Below are 21,712 nucleotides of genomic sequence, written 5' to 3'. Positions count from 1 at the left end.
GTGTCCTGGGGCCTGCTCTACGGGCACTAATGCCAGCCCAGTTCCGCTGTTTCTTAGAAGCTACTAGGAGTTGGGGCGAGACCAGAATAGTCATCACGCCTGCCACCCACTCCACCCACTCTCTCCTCTTCTTCACCCCTTTGAAAAGGCCTTCCCAGAAAAGCCCAGAGGAAACAAGGCCTGGCGGAGACCAGCAGGGAGGCATTGAGGGCTCACTGTAGGGGGACACTTGTGTCCGTGTTTGTGTGCGAGTGAGGTGTGTTTGTTGCTCCATCTGCGTGTCCCGGTGTGTGAGAGCACGTGTACCTGCATGTGTTGTTTGTGCCTGGGTACGTGTGAGAATGCGTGTGGAATGTAGGGTGTTCATGGGTTGGGGAGCACACAATTTGTGTGCATTTGCACATGTGTGTATCTAGGCTTGTGTGAGCAGCTCATCAGTGTGTGTCTGCAGATGAACGTGTTCAGCATGTGCATTTATGTGCATGGGGGGGTGGGAAATGTGTACCCCTGTGTTCAGCCTCTGAGGGGAAGGTTTGAACGAGCAGAAGCTATGGCTTTGAAGTAATTGGATTTTGACCCATGGGCATCCTGTCTTATCTTGACAACTTCCTGGTTTGTTCAGAAAGACAATAGGAGAGCATCATTTCACCCATAGCCCTTCTAAGTACTTTACATGGTACCCCATTTCATCCTCGAAATGCCCTATGATTGCAGTGATTGCATCCAGGGTCCCAATGAATGGCCTCCCTGAATCTGTGGCCTTTGAAATATGACTTTGTAGCATCTCCCACGCAGAGGTGGAGTCTATTTCACTTCCCCTTGAATCTGGGCTGGCCTGGGACTTTCGTTTTGGCCAGTAGGATGTAGCAGAAGTGACTTAGCGCCCATCTCAGCCTGGGCCTCAGGAGGCCCGGGAGCTTGCACTTGCTCCTGCAGAACTCTGCCACTGCTCTGTGCAGAAGCCCAGGCCGGCCTGCTGGAGGATGAGAGACATTGCTCTGCAGGTATGGTGTGTACAGCATCTTCGTACGTCTGTACCTGTAGTGATGCGTGTGATGGCAACTGAGGCCATCCAGACCAGCTCATAGTCAGCTGACCACCAAATATGTGAAGACACAACTGAGATCAGCAGAGCTGCCCCCCCAACCACAGCTGACTGCAGACACGTGCAGCTGAGAGCCACCCAGCTGGAGTGCAGACTCGTGAGCAGTCATCAAGGCTTCTTGTCTTCAGCCACTGAGTCGTGGGGTGACAGCTCACTGACACGGGCAGGTAACATTATTCTCCCCATTTTGCAGATGAAGAAATGGAGAATAAGTAAAAACTTCCCAAGGTCCCACAGCTTACGTGTAAACAGTGGTAGGATTCAAACCTCCATGGCCAGGTTGCAGGGTTCAGGACTGCCTTAGTTAGCTCAGGCTGCTATTATAAAACACTACAGGCTGGGGGGCTTAAACAACAGAAATGTATTTTCCCAAAGTTCTGGGGGCTAGAAGCCACAGTAAAATTAAGGTGCCATCAGGGTTGGTCTGTGGTGAGACCTCTCTCCTTGGCTTGCAGACACCGCTTTCTCACTGTGTCCTCATATGCTCTTTCCTCTGTGTGCGGAGAGACAGAGAGATGTCTGGTGTCTCTTCGTCTTATAAGGACACCAATCCCCTCAGATTAGGGCCCCACCCTTATGAGCTCATTTAACCTTCAGGCCCTAACTATAAGTTCAGTCACATTGGAAGTTCGGTCTTCAACATATGAAGTTGGGTGGGTTCATATGAACTTAGGTGGGAAGGAGGAAATACAATTCAGTCCAGCACACAGAGTTAATCTCTATGCCAGGAACCTTTACAGCCATAGCACAAACCACAAGTAGGAATGATGACCTCCCTCTTACCAGACAAAGAGCCTGAGGATCCGAGAGCTGAGCCCTAGCTGCCATGTGGGTAAGAAGCATAGCGAGTGTGGCTCCCGCCCTGTGCGCTCACAGCAGCCACACTGGCCCCCAGGGTAGTACTTCCCTTTTCTGGTTCATGGTATGCAGAGAACTTCTGGAGGATAGGGGTTATATCCCCTCCGCCCTCCATCCTTGCATCCTTTGCCTGGCAGGAGCTTGGCCCAGGGTAGAGATGGAGGGAATGATGGAGAGAGAGGAAACTTAGACCCCAGAACCTGTGCCTTTCCCTGAGGCATGTGCTACAGTGTTTCCTGGAAGAATTAAGCCCCAGTTCCCCACAATAGTAATCAACTGGATAATTCTCCCTATATTAGCTCTCTCTCTCTCTCTCTCTCTCTCTCTCTCTCTCTCTCTCTCTCTCCCTCCCTCCCTCCGCTTCCTCTCCCCCCCACACACTCTGCAGGTGATTCCTGGAATCAACTCCCATATAAACTACTTGTATTTGACTCCTTGTCTCTGGATCTGCTTCTGGGGGAACCTACGCTAAGAGACTTTCCACCATCTCTAGAAAGGACTCCTTTTCTCTCCCGATAGCCTGGCAGGATCTGGTCCAGACCATGATGTCTGAGCTGATTCAGCAGAATCCCAGGGTGGGAGTCAGAGCTGGGCACAAACACATCATCTAGAAGCTCCTGAGAGATTAACTTCTGCCCACCCTCTTGACCTAAGCCAGAGACCATCAGGCTGGGGACAGCTTCATCTTGAACCTGGGTCATTTCTCACACTGGGAGCCCCCAGTGGTCACGCTTGTGGCCAGAGCATGGCTGAGAATGAGCAGGACCCAGTTGATGGAGCCAGAGGCCTTGTTTCCTAAGCCTTTCCTTTGTGTGTTGAGTTGCTTATAAACAAGACCACATCTGGACTAGCGCCTCGCTTGACCTACCAGGTCCTGCCAGACAACGGGGCCTGGAGTTTCTCTACTTGATAAAAAGGAAAGTTGCAGGGTCCAGTTGCTCTTCTCTCCCCTGGGCCATCAGGGCCTCTCTAATCATCACCCAATGAACCTCTCTACCTCAGAAGACCCCCCAAAATCAGCAAAATGCTAAGAATGAGCTGACCCTGCAACCGTCCTGCCGGCCCCGGCCCTCAACGGCGTGTGTTTCTGGGAACATCTCCTTTCGATGGTGCCGGATTTTCCCAGCCCTGCCAGGGACAGCCAGTAGGTTTCTTGTAACTCGGTTTCTCAGCCCATGTCCCTTTTTAACATCATAAATTTTTTAATGTTCTTTTATAAAAAAAAAAAAAGAAAGAAAGAAAGAAAAAAAAAGAAGGGGGTGGAATAAAAGGGGGGAAAAACGAACAACTATAAACAAAACATAAAAGTTGTTTAATGGACGGCGTAATGAGGCCGCCAGGAAACAGCCTGGCATTGATTTTCTCTGACATTTCACCTATTAAATTATGAACTTCTTAAGGAAGAGCTCGGATTTTTTTCTTCTTCTTCAGTCAATTAAGATTCTTTAAGAAAGAACAAAGCCACTATTGTCTGAACTCTACGTGGGCCTAAGTTCCTTAACAGGCAAAATGGTGGAGCTTGGAATGGCTGGGGGAGGGGGGGAGGCTGGAGGTACAAGATACCTCCTGATTCGGGGGTCCTGGTAGTGAAGTACAAGCCAGGACCTTACTCAGTAAGCCTCTCCTCAAGGGTCTGATGGGCTGCCTGGTTCTGTCTCTGAAGTCAGGGCTGGGGCCCCGGAAGTGGGGTTGGGGGGAATCCCTCAGGTGGAGTTGCATGAAAACATAGAAAGATCTAGAGCGACCTACCTGCTTTGAAGAAAGTCTAAGTTGGTACGCCCAAGTGCAGGGTCTTGAAATATAATTCTCAAATCCTGATACAAACCCTGTCAGGGAGACAGTAGGATCCCCATTTAACAAGGAAACTCAGGTTCTGAGAGGTTAAGTCACTTGCCTGAGGCCAAACATCATGTGTAAGTAGCAAAGTCAGGACTCTTGGCCCAGCTCTGAATGTTTCCAGAGCCTACCTTCTTTTCATTACACTTGCTGCCCCCCTCACATGTTCCCCAGGCAGCAGGGAGCAGCAGGGCAGTCTGAGCAGCTGGCCCTCGGGGTCAGTGCTGGATGGAGCGAGGCTGCCACAGCCTCCCTGTCCTAGTCATTTCCCTTATTGGAAGGGCCTGAACCCACCTCCTTTCTGACACAATCCCCACTTCTCTTCCTCTCATATTTCCCTTATACACTTGTTCTCACGGCCTTCATTCACAGAGAGGTGTCAACAGTTATTACCTGCCTAAAGTTGAACCCCTCCCAGTTGTATTTATATCTTGAAGTGGATGAAAGTCTCAACCTAAAGGCGTGGAGCCATGATAGGGCATTTCAAGCATGTGGTAGACTTGGGAATGGATAACTTCAGGGCTTTAGGGACCGCTCAAAAAAATACCACAGGTTGCCTCTATCGATCGGTTTGGGATGAGACAGGATGGTTACGAATCCCTACAAATCCCAGAGCGGGGTAGCCTACATTAATTAGGTCTCCTGAGTCATTCGGGTCTGTGTGTCTCTCAGCATGACTTTGACATGACCGACCCGTGGGGTGGGACGTGCCCAGGTTCGAGACCTCCAGGGCACCTGCTTACCCCACTCCCCGATAAATAGCCTCAATGGTAGGGATAGCAGTGGGCTAGGACCTTCAAACATTTCACCCACCCAAAGACGGAATGATACTGCCTTCCTACAATCCAGGGATCACATCTTTGCCATTTCTCCCTTAAAAGGACCTCACCTGGAGCAATAAACTCGGGAAGGGCAAGAACTGCCATGTACTGAGTGCCAGGCCCAGTGCCAGGCATTCGACTTGCTTGGTAACATTATAATGTCGCCGTTTATAAGGGACTTATCAATGAGAAAACTAAGTCACAGTGAGGTAAAAGAACACAGTCAGAGCTAGGATTCATTCCAATGCTAGATCTCTCCAGGAGCAGCAAGAACACAGATTGAACTGCCCAGGAGGCCATGTGGGCTTAGCCGGGTCTGCCCCTTGGGACAAGGCCTTAGGAGGAAGTGGGACCCCATTGTAGGCACCTGCTGTTTTCACACTTATAATACCTTCCCCGGACCTATTTCCTCTTATGGGGACAGCACGCCAATTTTCCTTTGGGAAACTCCTCAACTTTTAGTCCAGGTGGAGTGAGCAGAACATATGTCATCCTCCTTAGTATGGGCAAATGACGTAGGCCTGGAAAGTTAGGAGACATCATCTTCCTAGGCCACAATGATTGGTTCAGGATAAGGCACATGACTCAATTTGGGCCAATGAGAGTCAGGCCTGAAACTTTTGCTGGGATGTGGGAGAAAGAGGCATGCTTTCTCTGTTGGGTTTGCTAAGCTGCTAGGAAGGAGAGCCTGGAGCCGCTGGTGGCCACCTTTGTGTTACTTGGAAATGAACCAAAGCAGAGGAAAGCAGAAGGCAAGAGACAAAGAGAGACAAATTCCTGATGGCACAATTAGAGTTCTGGGTAGGTGGCACCCCTGGGATCAGGTTCATCAGCCTGAACCAGTGGGATCTTCACACTTATTGTCCCCTGACCTAGTGTTGCCAGATAAAATACAGGAAATTCGCATTGCAGATAAAAAATAATAATAATTATTATTATTATTCAGTATAAGTATATCCCAGATGTTGTATGAGACATGCTTATACTAAAAAAAACTTATTTGCTGATTATCTGAAATTCAAATTTAACTGGGTGTCCTATATTTTTATTTGCTGAATCTTGCAAAATCCCCCTCCCCTTAGCCCACAGATAATAGCCCACTATGGGAGGCCCCACACAATCCATCTCCTTCCAAGGCCACTCCAGGGGTCAGGGTACCTCTGTGTCCTCTGTCCCTTTACCCTGTGCCAAGCCAGTCTTTGCTGGAGCTCCTCTCCCTTTCCTTTTCTCATTCCACACAAGGAATTTTAATAATTTGTTCAGTACAGAGTCATACGTATTTATTGTCCCCTTTTACAGATGAAAAAACTGAGGGTTGGAGAAGTTAATTAAGTTGCCACAATTACCAAAAAATGATAGAGTCCACATATAGAGTAAATGGCAGAAATCCATCCCTGACAGTGAACCCAGTGATTCGCCCATTACGTCACGGCTGCCTGAGGTGGTGGCTAAAACCCTGACCACTTTCACCCTAACCCCATTATATTCTTCTTCCATAGATGCCTTAGCCCCAACAGGAGACTCCCAGTGTCCTCTGCAGGCCAGTGGCATGATGGGAAGAGCTCTAGACCATCAATAAGGACACGGGGCTGACTCCGGCTTTGCTTTTTAGCACTAGAGTGATGCTAGGCCAATTGCTTCCGGGGTGGGCAGCTCTTATTCGTCTGCGGGAGCCTCTGTCTATTAGGGCATCCTCACATGATACCACAGCTCATGGGGGACAATCTCAGTGCCCTCCCTATCCCCGGATGACAGAGGTGTGCACAGGGTCCACACCCACAAATCGTGGAACCCCATCCTCTAGTCTACAGTGATTGTTCCAAGAATTGGTCGTATAACCCAGGCAGGGCAAATCAGAGTCCCTCCATGAGGTTTGCTGTGTGGATGTTGAAAGGGTGTATCCTCCTCAGGATCCCAAGCTGTCAGCACCCGCCTGCCTTAGGCTTCCAGTGGGGAGGCTCCACCATGGGGAGAAGCTTGCCTGGAAATGAAGCCACACAGAGGAGAGCAGAGCCAAGTGGTGGAAGAGACAAAAACACAGAGCACCTGGATCCAGTCAGACCTGAAGCCAGTGACACCTGAATTCCTCTTTACAGGTAAGCAGGGCAGTGGCTATGTGGGCTTCTGAAACCCAGACCTTAGGAAATCTAAGCCAGAGGTAAGGAATATCAGGACCTGACTGCTTTAGGAGAAACATGCTTTTACATAGAACTATGAAATCTTAATTTTCAAAATACAAACATATTTGTTTTTTACTTTTCCAACTGTGAGTTTTGTCAAAAGATGTTGTCGTTGTCGTCGTTGTTATTGTTGTTGTTTTAGCTCAGCTGCTTCTTTCCCTCAGCGTGGAGATATTTTGAAAGCCAAACATTGAGGTAGATAGGGACCTGGGGACAGGAGATGAAGAAAACAGTTGCTCCAGCAAGAAAGAGGTTCAATGCCTGGACTCCCCTGCTGCAGGCCAGGTAGAGCGGGATGCATAAAGCAGACCCATGAGGGAGAAGCCATGTCCTTTATTCCTGGCTCCCAGGTAAGCAGTACCGTCTTAAGCTCCCTTCTAGACCTCCTCTCACGAAAGACTATTTAACCTCCAATTATTTTCACAGCTTGGATTAAAATAATAACAACGCAACTCCCCTCTTCCCCGGGTATCAAATCTGATCTGCAGCTGTAACCAAAGGGTTGACACCTGGAAAAGCAATATCAAGCCTCAGATAAGATTGTTGGATTGTTTTTTTGTTTTTTTTTCAGAAGAAGAGAAACTTTCCTCAGAATCTTTGGGTCGGTGTTGGTGTTTCTCAGAGCTCTGGACGACCTGCAGTATTGCTACAGTTTAAGACATTAATTTTTATGCAGATTCCTGGGCCTGACCTCAGACCTATTAAGTCAGAATCTTTCAGGTAGGGCCCAAGAATCTGCATTATAATCCATGCCCCCAGGCAATTCTTAGCATAAAGTTTAAGACCTGCTAACAAAAGTCAGGAGGCTGCCATCTCCCCGCCTAGGTCTACACTGCCCTGGAGAGGGTAACAGGGAGAACAAAGTAAAACCTGGAGTGACTACATGAGAATGGAATGCCTAGGAACCATGAGGCTTGGAATCAGCCACTTTCTGTCTATATAGCACAGTTTTAAGATCACAGTCGGAATGTGCCTGATCAGATCTATCTAAGAATTCAGTACTGATGTCTGTTGGGCAGAGTCTGAGTTTGGTCCCGGTTCTGACACCAGCTGCCGGTGTGGTCCTGGACAAGTCACTTCCCCTTGCTGGATCGCCGTTTCCAGTTTGTCATTTGAGGAGGTTGGACTACATCCATCATTGTCAAAGTATTTTTAAGCAGCAAAACTTTTTCTCTAGTAAAGTCTGACATGCACCCTGATATGTAAAAAGGACCTACTCTGGCTGAAGCAGGGCTGGGGAGCTGACTCAGTTAGAATGCAAGTTCAGCTGATAGGAGCCTCTCTTTCGCTATCTCTTTATCTCTGTCTCTCTATCTCTATCATCTCTGTCTCTATCTCTATCATCTCTATCTATCTTTCTCTAGCTCTATGTCTCCCCACCATCTGAGTGCAGGCATTCCAGGGGCTGATTTGACATGCCCAGTCTCCTTCTGTCTTGTTGCTCTTCTGCCATCCCTCGCCAGCTGCCCTTCTCTTCATGGTCAAGACTGGTTCACTACTAGCAAGCCACATTCCAGCCAGTGAAGGGAAGGACACGCCCTTTCCTTTTAAAGGCAGGACCCATAGCTGTGCACATCATTCTACTTATATCCCCCTTGCTGTTTCCTGGCAGGACCCCATTTTATTAGGGGGGATATGTACTCATCGCTCCTACAACTCAAAGCACCATTGCCCCGCCTCCAGTTCCAAGGGTATATCTGCACTGGTCTAAGCCAACCACTGCAGTCCCCTTCCCCTGTCCAGGATTGGTTTAAACATGGGCCTGGGACTCAATTCTGGCCAGTAAGATTGAGGAGAAACATACTGGGGGTTCCTGGGAAGGTTGCCTTCAGGTATTTATAAAAGAGCGGCAAACAGGGAAGAGACACTCCTCTTATTCACCAGCTCGTATCATGTCTGCCTGTGGTGCCTGAAATTGCTTCAGCCACTTTGACCAGCATCTGGAAGAGATGCCAACCCTTGGAGGGTGTACAACAAACAGGTCTCGCTCACTTGGCTCCAAGCACTACCCTAACCCCAGGGCCTTTGCACATGCACGTTCCTCGGCCAAGAGCACTTTCCCCCAGATTTTACCAAGCTCATTTGTCCACTTCATTCATGTCTCTGCTCAAACATCAGCTCTTCAGAAGGACTTCCCTGATTTCTCTCCCTCCATCACTATACATTTGCTTGTGTTTTTCATGGCTTGACGTTATTTATATATAAAATGTATACAATGTATACATACATATTGTGTTGATGTATATATAATATATATAGTTATGTATAATATATGTGTATAAATCATATATACACATTTTATATAATATATATGTGTGTATATATATATATATAATATTCATAGTATATGTTTGTTATCAGTTTTTCACACAAGAATATAAGCTCCAAGATGGCAAGGACTTTGCTTTTTCAGCCCTGTAACCCCAGAGTTTAGGAGAGTGCCTGGCACATAGAAGGTGCCAGTAACATCTGATGGACAGAAGGCAGGAAGAAAGCAAGAAGACCAGTGTCCCTGGTGACACTGTGATGCCTCTAAATCAATGAACCCTCAGGACCCCTTGCTGCTGGTAATAGTAAATATTCCTTATTAAATAAGTTTGAACCAGTTGATTTGGGGGGTTGGGTCGCTGGCAGCTGAAAGCTCCCTGCTTCACATGTCTGCACATGTCCCTCTCTCAGCAGCCTTCCCCTAAATAGTCCCCCTGGTGGCCTGCTCCACTTCCAGGCGTGGCTACCATTCTGCACCCTCTGCAGAGGAATTCGCAGCACAGGGTTGGAAGCAGCAACATCAGAGTCAAATCCCAGTTCTGTGGCTCACCAGCTGATGCTTTTTGGCATGTCACTTAGTTTTCTGAGCTTCGGTCCCCTCAACTGTAAGATGGAATCACAGCAAGAGCGTCCAGTGCACTGAATAAAAACACTCTGTGAGGTAATGGCAGGGCTTGAGAGTCAGGTGGGTTTGGGTGCGAGGCCCAACTTGACCACTTTCCAGCAGTCTGTCCAAGAGCCGTAGATTTCTCTCTGTGCCTCAAGCTTCACATCAGTCAAATGGGGACAACAGCAGTCCTGACATAAATTAAATGAGATGATGTGTATCCACTGCTTAGCACAGGGCTTGGCACATAGTAAGTGCTAAATAAAATATCACTGTGAAGGGTGCATAGGTATATCCATAAGCGTTTCCTTTTGAGAATGCAGAGACCATCCCAGCCCCTGCCTTTAGGAGGCCACAGGGGGTGGGGCTGAAGAGGTAAGCAGGGTCAGCTCTTGTGGGGTGTGCTCAATAATCTGTCTCCCAGACTTGGAGGCATTGGTTTATTTCTGATCCTCTCCCCTGAAGTCTGTCTTCTCCACCCTGGGGAAGGACTTTGTACTAGAAGAGCATCTTACCCAGGTAGGGGGCCCAGGACCCCCACTTGACACTGACCTTGTGAAATTTCAGTCCCAGGTCAGTCCCCTCCACCACCCACAGGAAGTAGCAGAGGCCACTCACTCATACCTTGTTGGGCTGGTTTTAAACTAAAGGCATTAGGTTCGCTAATCGCCTGTAATCACCTTGTTTGAATTAGCATGGCAAGTGCTTCCGACTAAACGGTCTGTTATTCCAAATAACCCTCGGTGGTTTTAATTACCTCCCCTGGAATGCACAAGCCTCCCGGCCCTAGGCTTTATTAGGGAAAGGTCCTGTAAACCCAGGATGGGGTGTGATTCCTGACCTTCACGGCACAGACCCTGTAATAAAGAGAAGCCGGAGAAGGTATTTTACCCATCCAGATGCGTAATGCTCCCTTAGCTCTATTTTTAAACCCAACACAGGATGGAGGAGATGACCCCACTGCCAGTTCCCAGCCCTGCTCTTGGGTTCCATCTGCTTCCAGTGACTAACAGAGCTGTGGCCTAGACACCAGCAAAAACCCTTCAGTTCATTTCTATTTGGCTTTGAAACATGCCATCCCAATTTTTAAATTTTTTTTTTTTTAACGTGGACTGGCTTTCCTCGTTCTGTTTGGTTTGTGCCAAGGCCGGACAATTATTATTAACAGCATCCTAACTTACAGTGGAAGAAACAAAGAAGTCGTGGCTAGCTCAAGGGCACGCAGTAGAGCAGTGCTTCTCCAATGAGGTTTTGATGCAGTGCGTCTGGGGTGGTGCCCAGGGATTCTTTATCTCCAACCAGCAACCCGGTCTGAGGACCACCCTTTGCGATGTAAGTTGCTGTCGCGTTGGCTAAAGAGATGGTAGCTGCCACGATGGATGTCTCTCCTGGCCAGGAACTGTACTGGACTCTCCCAGGCCTCACTCCCATCGCACTTCCAGACTTCAGTCAGTATCAAGGTCAGGTGGAGAGCTCATGGCTCACCCATCAGCCCCTGAGGTTGGGAATATGGGCATGAATGGGTGGGGACAGGGAAGAAAGAGCTAATTCCCATTTCCTAAGAGAGTCAAGCTACCAACCTTCAGATTTCCAGCTCTTTCTTGGCCTCCTGACCCCATGTCCCATGCTCCATCTACAATGTCTTACTTGCTTGTCAGAGGCTCCCCCCTGGATCAGGGGCTCAGTCCTGCAGACGAGTTGGGAGAAGGAAGAAAACATCCATTCATTCAACAGATACATCCTGGGCCCAGGGCCTCACACAATAAATACTTACTGAATAAAAAAAGGAATAAGGAGGCTCCTGCTATGTCCACCACCTTGGGAGATGCTAGAAATACCATGGTGAGTACAGCAGACACTGCGTCTGCCCCCCTGGGGTTTACAGTCTGGGGCAAGTTGAGCAGAGTCTAGGGGCTGGAACGAGAGCTACATCCAAGCCCTGTACCCTTTACCTCACAGACCTTATCTCACTGAATCGTTGTAACCACCCAGTGAAGTGTTAAGTCTTTATCATTCAAGAAAGTGGGGTCGGAGAGGGTGAATCACTTCCTCAGAACCACACAGTTGCTCAGCCTCGCCCCTCAATGCAGCCATCAGAACCAGGCTGGGGAGGAAGGGATTCCAAAATCTTTGGGGTGGAGCTGGCTGCAATGGGATGGTTTTATTTAATGGCATGGGAGTGGGGGGGACATTTTTCCTGTCCCCACCCTGACACCATGGTGAACCTTGAACTGCTAAATTGGGTGAGATGGGGCAGGGCAAAAGGTGAAGGGAGCCTGCTTGCAGCCCACGGGGCTGGGGAAATGAACTAATTAGTACCTTTCAGCGGTGCCGGCCCACAGCTGGATGGCCACAGCTGGTTCTGGGTAGACTGAGTCCTCCCGGCCCTGAGGTCAGAGGTCAGCCCTGCCTGAGGAGCAGGACTGTCCCGTCCCTGCCTGTCTGCTACTTGGGATCCCAGGTGCTGCAGCCAAGGGAAGAAGCCAGACCCGTGCACCTCTGTGGACAGACGGCTGTCGTGTTCATCCTTTTCTTTGGAGATGGTGGTTTCTAGGCAGTGTCTGGTGGGGAGGCTTGTGTCCTTCAACTCCCTGGTTTTATTTTGGTCTTGCCCATGAATCCAGCGGACAGGGAGCTCCAGGGCGGCCAGGACATAGGAACAAGTCTGCTTGATGCACCACCGGTGCCCTAGCACCCAGCATGGGGCCTGGCAGCACTTCGGTTGCTCAACAGATATTTTTTTTGAATGAATTAAGAAAGAAATGAGCTGTGTGCATCCCAAGGACATGTGTCAGCCTTTTCAGGACAGTGTGGGAGTGACATGGGCTTGACTTTGCTTCGACCGGATTCATTCAATCAGCATTTACTGGTCACGACATTGGGAAGTCAAAGCTCCAGTGAGCCCCGGGGGAGCTGCAGTCCAATGAGTGAGAACTTGCCTGTGCTATTGTCAGCTCTCTAAGTCTACAGAGAGTCAAGGAAGGCTTCTCAGAGGAGGTGGCATTGGCGCACACCCCTAAAGGACTCAAGGTGGTCATGTGGAAGTGTAGCGGCCATCAAATGACACGCTCTCAGCAGGAGCAAGGACACAGGGGTCTCACACATATCAATCAGGAAAGAACACCCCGGCATGGCTCCAATGCCCATATAATGGACATCAAATCCCACACAGTCGCCTCTGTTGTTAGTCCTTGATACAAGCCTCTCAGGGAAGCAAGGGGAGCTTGGATTTAATTCAGAAAAGGGACCCAAGGGAGACAGAAACTCATGTTTATTAAGTACCTTGGTACGCTGTGGATCAGTAGTGGGAGTGAAAATAGACAAGACCCTGGTTCTCTGGGAGCTTCAAGTGGAAAGAATGATGTCAACCACCCACACGACACACAGTAGATACACACTGGTGTCGGGGCTGTGAAGGAAAGACACAGAGTATATCACAGAGAAAGCGGACCCAGCAGGGAGCCGTTGGGGGGAAGGGAGCAGCAAAGACTTCTTCTAGAATAGCTGATATGTGAACTTCTCACATTTATTTTTGTGTCAAGTGCTCAGCACAGAGCCTGGCCTAGCAAAGTTCAACAAATGGTAGTGAGAGCAATGTTACTGCAGGCTCATCTAGACCATAACCATCAAGGAAGGCACCATAAGGACCCCCTTTTACAGATGTGAAAACTGAAGACTGGAGGCTCCCGTTGCAGCTGTGAAATGGAGCTGGGTTTGAACCCAGGCAGGTCTGGCCAGCTCTCTTCCACAACACACTGCCTCCTGTTTCCCCAAACCAAATTTGGGAAGAGCGGAGTGGGGAGAACAGGGTCCTTCCATCTCTCTTGTGGAGAATAGAATAGATGCATAACTTCTTTAGACAAATGACTGCATCAGAAAGCTTTCAGCATTGGCCAAGTACGTGGTGACTGCCCAGCCATTATCAAGCGTCACAACGCTTGGGACCAGCAGGGGCCTTCAAGAGAAAGTGACTCGATCATTATTCTGCTCATCTCTTGGGAAGACTTTTTATTTTTCTAAGGGAGTCACCATGAAAGGGCCATTTAAGAACACAGGGTTAAATTTAAAAAAAAAAAAGTTTCCATAGTCATTTTATTCATTGCTCCTGTTATTTTCGAACTCTGTGCTACGCCTGCATGAAAAAGGCTCAGGTCCTCAAGACACTCACACGCCCTAGCTAAGGAGACAAGACAGAAATGTCTGGATGTCTGGAAAGTTAAATAATACAAGCAAGAAGGGACAGTTTGATTTTAAGGAAAGACACCCCCTCACCCCCCATTAATTGTAAAGGGAGTGCTTCAGCCTGAATCTTGAGGCTGGAGCCGCTACCAAGGGACGGCAGGAGGCAAAAGGTTTCCCATTGAAGGAAGGACATTGCTAGGTCTTGAGGGATGGGGGAAATTTGATTAGGGGACTGGGTGAGGGGAACCATCCTGTTGGTTGCTGCCATCCTTGAAACAAATCTGTTTGACGTGTAGAGCAGGCCACATCAGCTCTCATAAGAAGAAGACAGCTTTTAAGAGAAAAAAAAAAATCCAACTTGGGATCAGTGGACAGAAGAGAAGAGCAGGGAGACTATGCCCTTGACCTTCCTCATTTATCCCGAAAATGACACGTCTGGAGAAAGTGGCTTCCCCAGCAGGAGGGATGAGCAGGCCCCTTGGCTGACCGTGGGAAGATTTTTCCATTTTCCTAATGTTCTCCAGGAGGCCTGGTCTCATGGAGAACAAATGCCGAAACTGGCCCCAAAAAAGTAAAAAGTGGGAGTTTCCCACTTAAAACAGCTCAAAAAATAGAACTTGGGGGTCGGTGTGGCTCCTCTTGGGACTAGTTGATCATGCCCTCTCCTGTAAGATTTACTCAGCTCATGGCTCTGATCATGGCTGGAGCCCGCTGCAGGGCCCCAGCGTCCAGGTTGCCAGGCCAAGGGGTCTTGTTTTCCTTCCTTCGAGGTCGTAAGGCTCAAGTCTAGTCTCAACCCCTTCATCAGGTGACAAGCATGCAGGTTGAATGACCCCCTGCCTGTTGGGCTCCCCAGCCACACTGACACCCATCGCAGACATGGAACTATGGGTCGGGGAGCAGAGAGCTGGCCGCCGGCCCTGCCTGTCCCATCACTGCAGCCATCAGCCCCAGCGAGGCAGAGAGCTGGGGACAGAGCAGCGTTTGAGTCAAAACCTCGCGTATCAGTTTTGATTTCAACTGGAATCGCCTGCCTCGGCTGGATTTCAAAAGACAGCGTTACTAATGAGAAACACACAAGTTCTTGAAATGAAGTTAACTTCTTTAAAAAAAAAAAAAAAGGCCTTTTCTTTGGCTCTGTTGATATATATTAGAACCACATTGTCTAAGAAAAAAAAAAAGAAAAGCCGTTCTGCTTCTGAACAGAAATACGGGAGTCCTGTACTTTAGAAGATACAGGAGCTTGGTGTCCCGGCCATCCTATCTCTTTGGTCTTAGAGGGGTTTTTTGGGGCTTCGGTTTCAGGTTTTTAGGGGGGTGCTAGGGATTTACAACTTCAATTTAAAACAGAAAAAAAAAGAAGGAGAATAGTGCCTCTGAAGTGGGCAAAAATGAACGTAAATGGACAGTTGGGGGGTTTTTTTGTTTGTTTTTGTTTTTGAAGTGCTAGTTTGATCACTGTTTTCAAGAGAAGCAGGAGGTGTAGCGTCTAGGACAGACCTGGGTTTGCTACCTGCCCTGTCTCCTTCCATTTCCCAGCTCTGTGCACCTGGGCCAGACACCGCAACCTGTGTCACTCTGTTTCCTCCATTTCTCCAAGAGGACTCAAGGTGACCCGTGGAAACATGGGTGTGACATCGGTCCATGGCCTGAAAATGGCACATGCGTTAAGGACATCCTTGTCAGGTCTTGAGAGTGATTTGGGGCCTGTTTCTCCTGAGAACACTCCTGTCTAGTTTTCTCTGGAACCCAATGGAGATGTGATAAGGCCTTCTGTGGTGAAGGTTCTTGTTTTTGGAGCTGATGCACGAAGGCCTTTTTCTTCCCTACACAGGAGAAGAAAGGGGTGCTTCCTCTCATCTTGAACCCAGCAGAGCCAAACGAGACCTGGGAAAGAGGGACTTCCGGCCTTTTCAGAAGCCTGAAGCCGAGAGGCTGTCTCTGAGTGGTCCAGGAGCTAGCTCCGCTGAGCAGGCCCCTGGCTATCCACTTCCTGCTCCATCCACATGGGCTCTTCACCAGAAACACTGTGGGCTACCAGAAGGCTCTCCAACCTCGGAGGCAGGAGCCCAGCTCCAGTTCCCCTTTGGGCAGTGCCTTCTCCTCTCTGGGCCTCAGTGTACCCATCTGTGCCATAAGGGAGTTGGGTGAGGTGATTCCCAGGGTCTCTCCCAGAGCCTGTGAAGGCCTGAGATGACATCTGGCCCATAAAGGCTTTCAGATGCCCAACAGGGGACTTCCAGAGTCTGGCCATCCCCATCTGAGCCAGCACACAGCCGTCTGCGTCTTCTGCAAGTTTCCGAGGCAGCCGGACCCCTGGAAATGCTGATGTAGTCAGGAGAGGCATAGCGTGGTCCTCGCCCTGGTGGGGGCTTATAGGAGATGAAAGATGCATTTGTCTGCATAGCCAACCATAGCTTCATTCCCCAGGAAAACCAAGTTTCCCAAGGGAATGAAGTGGGCTCCCTGTGTCCTAAAACATACTGCCAGAAGGCCAGTTATGATGAAATCGAGCATTGAAGAGGGAACGAGGGTCCCAGCATCGGCCGGGCCTGTTCTTGGTTCCATGTGGCTTTGATCTATTCCTTTAGCTTCCCAGGGCCTTAGTTCTAAGAAATAGAACCTTGGCCTTTTGTCAAAGGAGCCTGGGGACAAATCTCGGGTGCTCTTCACCCCTCTGCTCTGCCCCTCCATGTTGCCCTCCAGGCTGGGACTCTCTCTCTCTCAAAGTCTCCACGCCTTCAAAAGGAAGTGGGGAGAGGTGGCATAAATTGCAAGGGGTTTCTTCCCCTAGGATTAGAAATCAAGTCTCGGCCCTGCTCCTTTCTCAATGGAGTGGCTTAAGATCTTAACCTTCCTGAGCCCCAGTTTCCCCAGTTGTGAAATGAGAATGCCTGACAAGTCTCCTTGTGAAGACAAGCTCTGTGGCTGGCTTTCTTTAATTTGGAGGGGCCCTTATTCGGATGCTTGTCAGATGTTGTGTACTCTTTGTCAGGCTCGGAATTGTCTAATGGTAAAGTGAAGAGTTGAGTTATGACTTGCTCTACGAAACCCACCTTTGCCTTCCCATCTTGGCAGGTTCTTCCACTTCTCAGGCTTTGTCCAGCATAGTCAGGAGGCAGGCAGTGAGGAGGGTGTGGAATTTGCAAAGCGAGAGGAAGGCTACAGACAGGACAACCCTAGCTGATCAGGATTTTCTGGTCCTAGGACCTCACAGCTGCCCCTTCTCAGGTGTCTCTCCAGAGTCGGGGTCTTTGGGGGTCGGCAGCCCCTGAGACAGTCTGTCAGCTTGGCGTGCGCTAGCCTCCTCCTCAGCGCTGTCCCAAGCCTGGCCCCTCCACATCTGGGGGACTTGTTTTCAGCCAAAGCCAGACCCTGACCCCACCAGCCCCAAACCCTTTCAGTCACCTTGAACGAGGAATGTTTTTTTCATTAACGTCCTCCTTCTCTACTCTCCTCCCAGCCCCCCCAAGAGGCCCCCAAGTTTGAGCTTCCTCTCCCTGTCTCTGCAACTTCATAATATCCCCAGGCAGCTGGAAGGGTGAAGCAGTGATCTCAGCTGACAGCCATGCGCTGCAGCCCCCGCCGCCACCCCGACCCCTCAGCTAACAAGCTGTTTTCCTTCTTTCGCCCACAGTGGAGACGGCACTGCGCCCGGAAGGCTTCTCCCCGGAGCTCCTACCCCAGAGACCAGCTCTGAGACAGGAAGGGTCACTACCCTTTTATCTGCCAGGCGTGGTCTCAGCCCTGTCTTGTTTAATCATCCTCATCCCCATTAGACAGACAAGGAAACTGAGGTGTCTCATTCTGACACTTCTCTCAGAGGGAGACCTTTCTCGATGGAGGTGGGGCTGGCCCTGGGCTCCCTGGGCACCATCCTGGCGATTCCTCGGGGCCTCAGAACCTTCACTGCAATGTACGTATGTTCTCCTGGCCAGATGTTCACGGCTGTGCTGAGCTAGCACATCACCCGCCTCTGCTCACCACCTCTGTCTTCCTTTCTCCTTCCTTCAAAAATGCTGACTTTAGTCAACAACAGAAACTTTGCTTTGGAGGGAACTGACAGGTCTGTGGCCTGAGGAGTCAGGAAGGGAGCACATTTTACTTTAAAACAACAACAACAAAAAAACCAAGAAACATAGTTTGGTGTTGGAGTCATTTAGACTTTGCTTCAAATTCTGGCTCTGCCAGTTACTGGCTGTGTGACTCCCTGCAAGGCACATACATACCTTCTTTGAGTGCTGGGTCTCTCTTCTGTTAAACAGGTATATCAGGAAAAGTACCTTCATCCAAGAATTTGGAGGAGTATTAGTGTGAATCGAATCGTAAGTGCTCAGGAAATGTTAGCTTTGATGACGCAGGAGAAGGAAAGGCAGCGAGAGGAGGAGGAGGGGGAATTTTTGAAGGCTCTTGATACGTAGTGTAAATTGTAATCGACTCCACTGTAGGGCCCCAGGTTGCCCTCCCACCAGCCTCAGGAATGGGAGAGAAGCCGCAAAGCATGGTGGTTAGAGCTGCACTGTCTGACACAGTCACCACTAGCCACAGGTGGCTATGAAAACTCAAATTCAATTCAGTTTAAAATGCAATTCCTCAGTCACACTAGCCATGTCTTCAGGGCTCAGGAGCCACATAGGGCTGCACTATGAGACGACGCAGACAAATCCTGAAGCACTGACCTAGAGCATGGGTTCTAGAGCCAGTCCACTTGGACTCACGTCTTGGCTTAGCCACTTCATAGCCATGTGATTCTGGGCTGGTTACTTCATTTCCATCTGCCTCAGTTTCTTCATCTATGGACTGGAGATGAGAATGGTACACACTTCCCAGAGTTGTTATGAAGATTAAATAAACTCCCATTTGTAAAGCACTTCAACACCACGTGCCTTTTAAATAAAATCAGATTGCAAATGGTATAAGTTGGCATTCTTTGTCCCTATGGATAAATGTCAGAAGTATCACTACCCCCCACCCCCACAGACACACACACACACACACACACACACACACACGCACTCATATTCCAGATTCCATACCGAGTCACGCAGTATAATAGCTCCTTTAATTTTAACACTTGTACATAATTTAAGTGACAACTATTAACTAAGGGAAGAGAAGAGGCAAATGTATCTGAAACTGGAGATCCAAAAGACAGCAACAAAAACCTAGATCTTATACAGAGCTTCCTGGTTGCCAAGGTAAAAAGGGAAAGCTGACAAATGTTTTTGTTCGTATTGTCTGATGATCAAATGAGCTCATGTGCTTTCTTTTATACAAGATCTGATAAAAAAAGGAACTCTTGATATGTACGCGCATCAATGTAGATTAAAAGTCTGTGATTAGACCTCTGTTCGGGCAAATTTCTTAGTTTCTCAGCTCCTACACACAAGTGAAAGATGCAAACCTTACTAATGTGTGGCTCTGCGTCCCCATATCACGTGCCCCAGAGTATTGGTCAATCCTCATGTTCCAGAGTGTTCTAGTAATCTCTGAAGTGTTTCCATCTGGCCCTGGCCCTCACCGCTAAGTCCCTCTCATGAAATAAGCACTATGTGCATCAGCCACATCATACCTAAGCCGGCGCACATCTGTTCCTAGCACAGGAATCACCATGGAGGATAACAGAGCCTTTTTGTCATGAGGTCCTATAGTACTGCTCATTTGACAGCCAGAGGAAATGCATTCACAGAGACTCAAGTGTCTTGCCCTCAGCGTGGATCAGGTCAGTTGCTGGACCTGTCAGAAATGGCCAGGATGCCCATGGCAGCATCTCAATAGGCCCAGGGATCGGTGCCAAGCCTGGGCCTTGCTCATGCTTACAGTGCCTTCAGCCCGGGAGTAGGTATCAAGCTGTGGGCAAGGGCGGGGGTGGGGGGGCAAAGAGGAGCCTCAGGAGATGAAGGATGTGGCTGCTAACAAAATTAGCCTCAAGCTCATGCCATCCCACCCCACTCCACAGGGATGTCTGCCAGTCGGCCTGTCTCACCAAAACAGTCTGCCCATCTTCTCCCTGAGGCCCCACACCCAGGCCTGGCAGCCTAGCAAGTGAGAAATGAGATTGGCATCTACAAGCCTATGACACGGCAAAGTTAGTTTTGAAGAGACCCTGCAGGAAATGTCTGGGCCCAGGACCAGCAGCCCAGGTGCCATTATAATCCATGAGACACATGTAGTAACACTCTGCCATGGTCAGACGTCTGCCCTAGCCAGGGAGTTTCCCTCCTGGGTCTCTGTCTTCCTTGGCACCCATCCCAGTGGCTTCGGCTAATATCTGCTCTTACTTATGAGCTGGCTGATAAGAGGAGACTCCATCCTGGAGACAGGTCCCTTTGCAGAGGGAACTCCTGAAGCTCAAAAACCTTCAAGCTCCAAATCAAGGAAACTATAATGACGACCAACAGGCAGGCAAGTTGCCTTGGTTCCAGGCCCCTGGTATGGGCTGAATTATGTCCCTTTAAAAGTCATATGTTGACGTTCTCACCCCTAGTACCTCAGAATGTGACTGTATTTGGAGATAGGACCTTTAAAGAAGTCATTAAGGTAAGAGGAGGTTATATGGGTGGGGCCCGAATCCAATGATTGGTGTCATTATAAGAAGAGGAGATTAGAACACACATGCACAGAGGAAAGACCATGTGAAGATACTGGGAAGAGAAGTGGACCATCTAGAAACCAAGGACGGGAGCCTCAGAAGGAACCAACCTCGCCGACACATTGATCTCAGACCTAGACTCCAGAACAGTGAGAGAATAAATTTCTGTTCTTAGGCCACCCAGTCTGTGGTACTTTGTTATGGCAGCTCCAGGAAACAAACACAGCCCCTATTTCGTCTACCAATAAATTGGACCACACACCCAAGCAACATTGCCAAGCAAATTTCACCACTCAGGCAGAAGAGAAAGAGAACAAGCATGTATTGAAGTCCTACTGTGTGCCAGGCACACATATGTACCTCATTTCATTCTCCCACCCCTGCCAGGTGCAGTACGGGCCACATTTTCCAACTGAGGAAACTGAGATTCCTTCAGGAGCGAAGCTTCTCTGAACTGTGTTTGGATTCAGGTCTGTCTGATTTCCAAGCCTGGGTCCTTTATAGCAATTATGCTAATAGGTAAGGGGCTTTCTGAGCCAGAGGAGCACAAACAGAGACTGGGTGGCCATTAGGTCACAGAGGAACAGAGGGGGCTCCAGGGGTGTCTATCCACTAGCATGTGGGCTCAGGGCACTATTCTGGGGCAGCCTCCCAGAGAACAGCCTGAGCGTTCCCTTCCTTGCCAGGGAAATGGGTCCCGGGAAGAGAGAATAAAAGGAAAAGAAACCAGACAATGGGGATTAAAGAGGAGGACACTGGAATGGGCCAGAAGCAGAGGAGGAAGGAACGCTGAGAACACAGCTGGGAATGCTCCCAGCCATTTCTCCCGCACGCCCATAACCAGCCAGCCACACCACGCTGTAGGAAGGACCTACACAGATAAAGCTCCTACTGTGTGCCAGGCACTCTAATCCTCTTCTGCTGTGACCCTTGCCATACGCAGAGGAGGAAGCAAGGCACAGAGAAGCAGATCATTTGCCCAAGGACCCACAGGGAGCCAATGGTGAGGTAGTATCTGGAACCAGAGTCCCATTCCAAATCATGCCCCTGCATTTGGGGGAGAGACTATTTCAGAAGTTCATTGTTTTAGCTACAAAGAGAAAATGTTGTGTCTGGCTGCAGGAAGAGGCACTCTGGAGACATTAACAGTCATTAACAACCTAGCACGAGGGAGAACATATTTCCTTTAGCAGGGCACGTTTGAGAGATGGAAAGCAAGAAAGAGCAGCAAGCCTGGAGGGAGTGACAGGAGATCCCAGGAGA

The sequence above is a fragment of the Rhinolophus sinicus genome, chromosome 14 (genome assembly GCF_057876585.1).
Source record: "Rhinolophus sinicus isolate RSI-liver-muscle chromosome 14, RSI-T2T, whole genome shotgun sequence".
In the NCBI taxonomy this organism is placed as follows: Eukaryota; Metazoa; Chordata; class Mammalia; order Chiroptera; family Rhinolophidae; genus Rhinolophus; species Rhinolophus sinicus.
Note: the sequence above shows the minus strand (reverse complement) of the source record.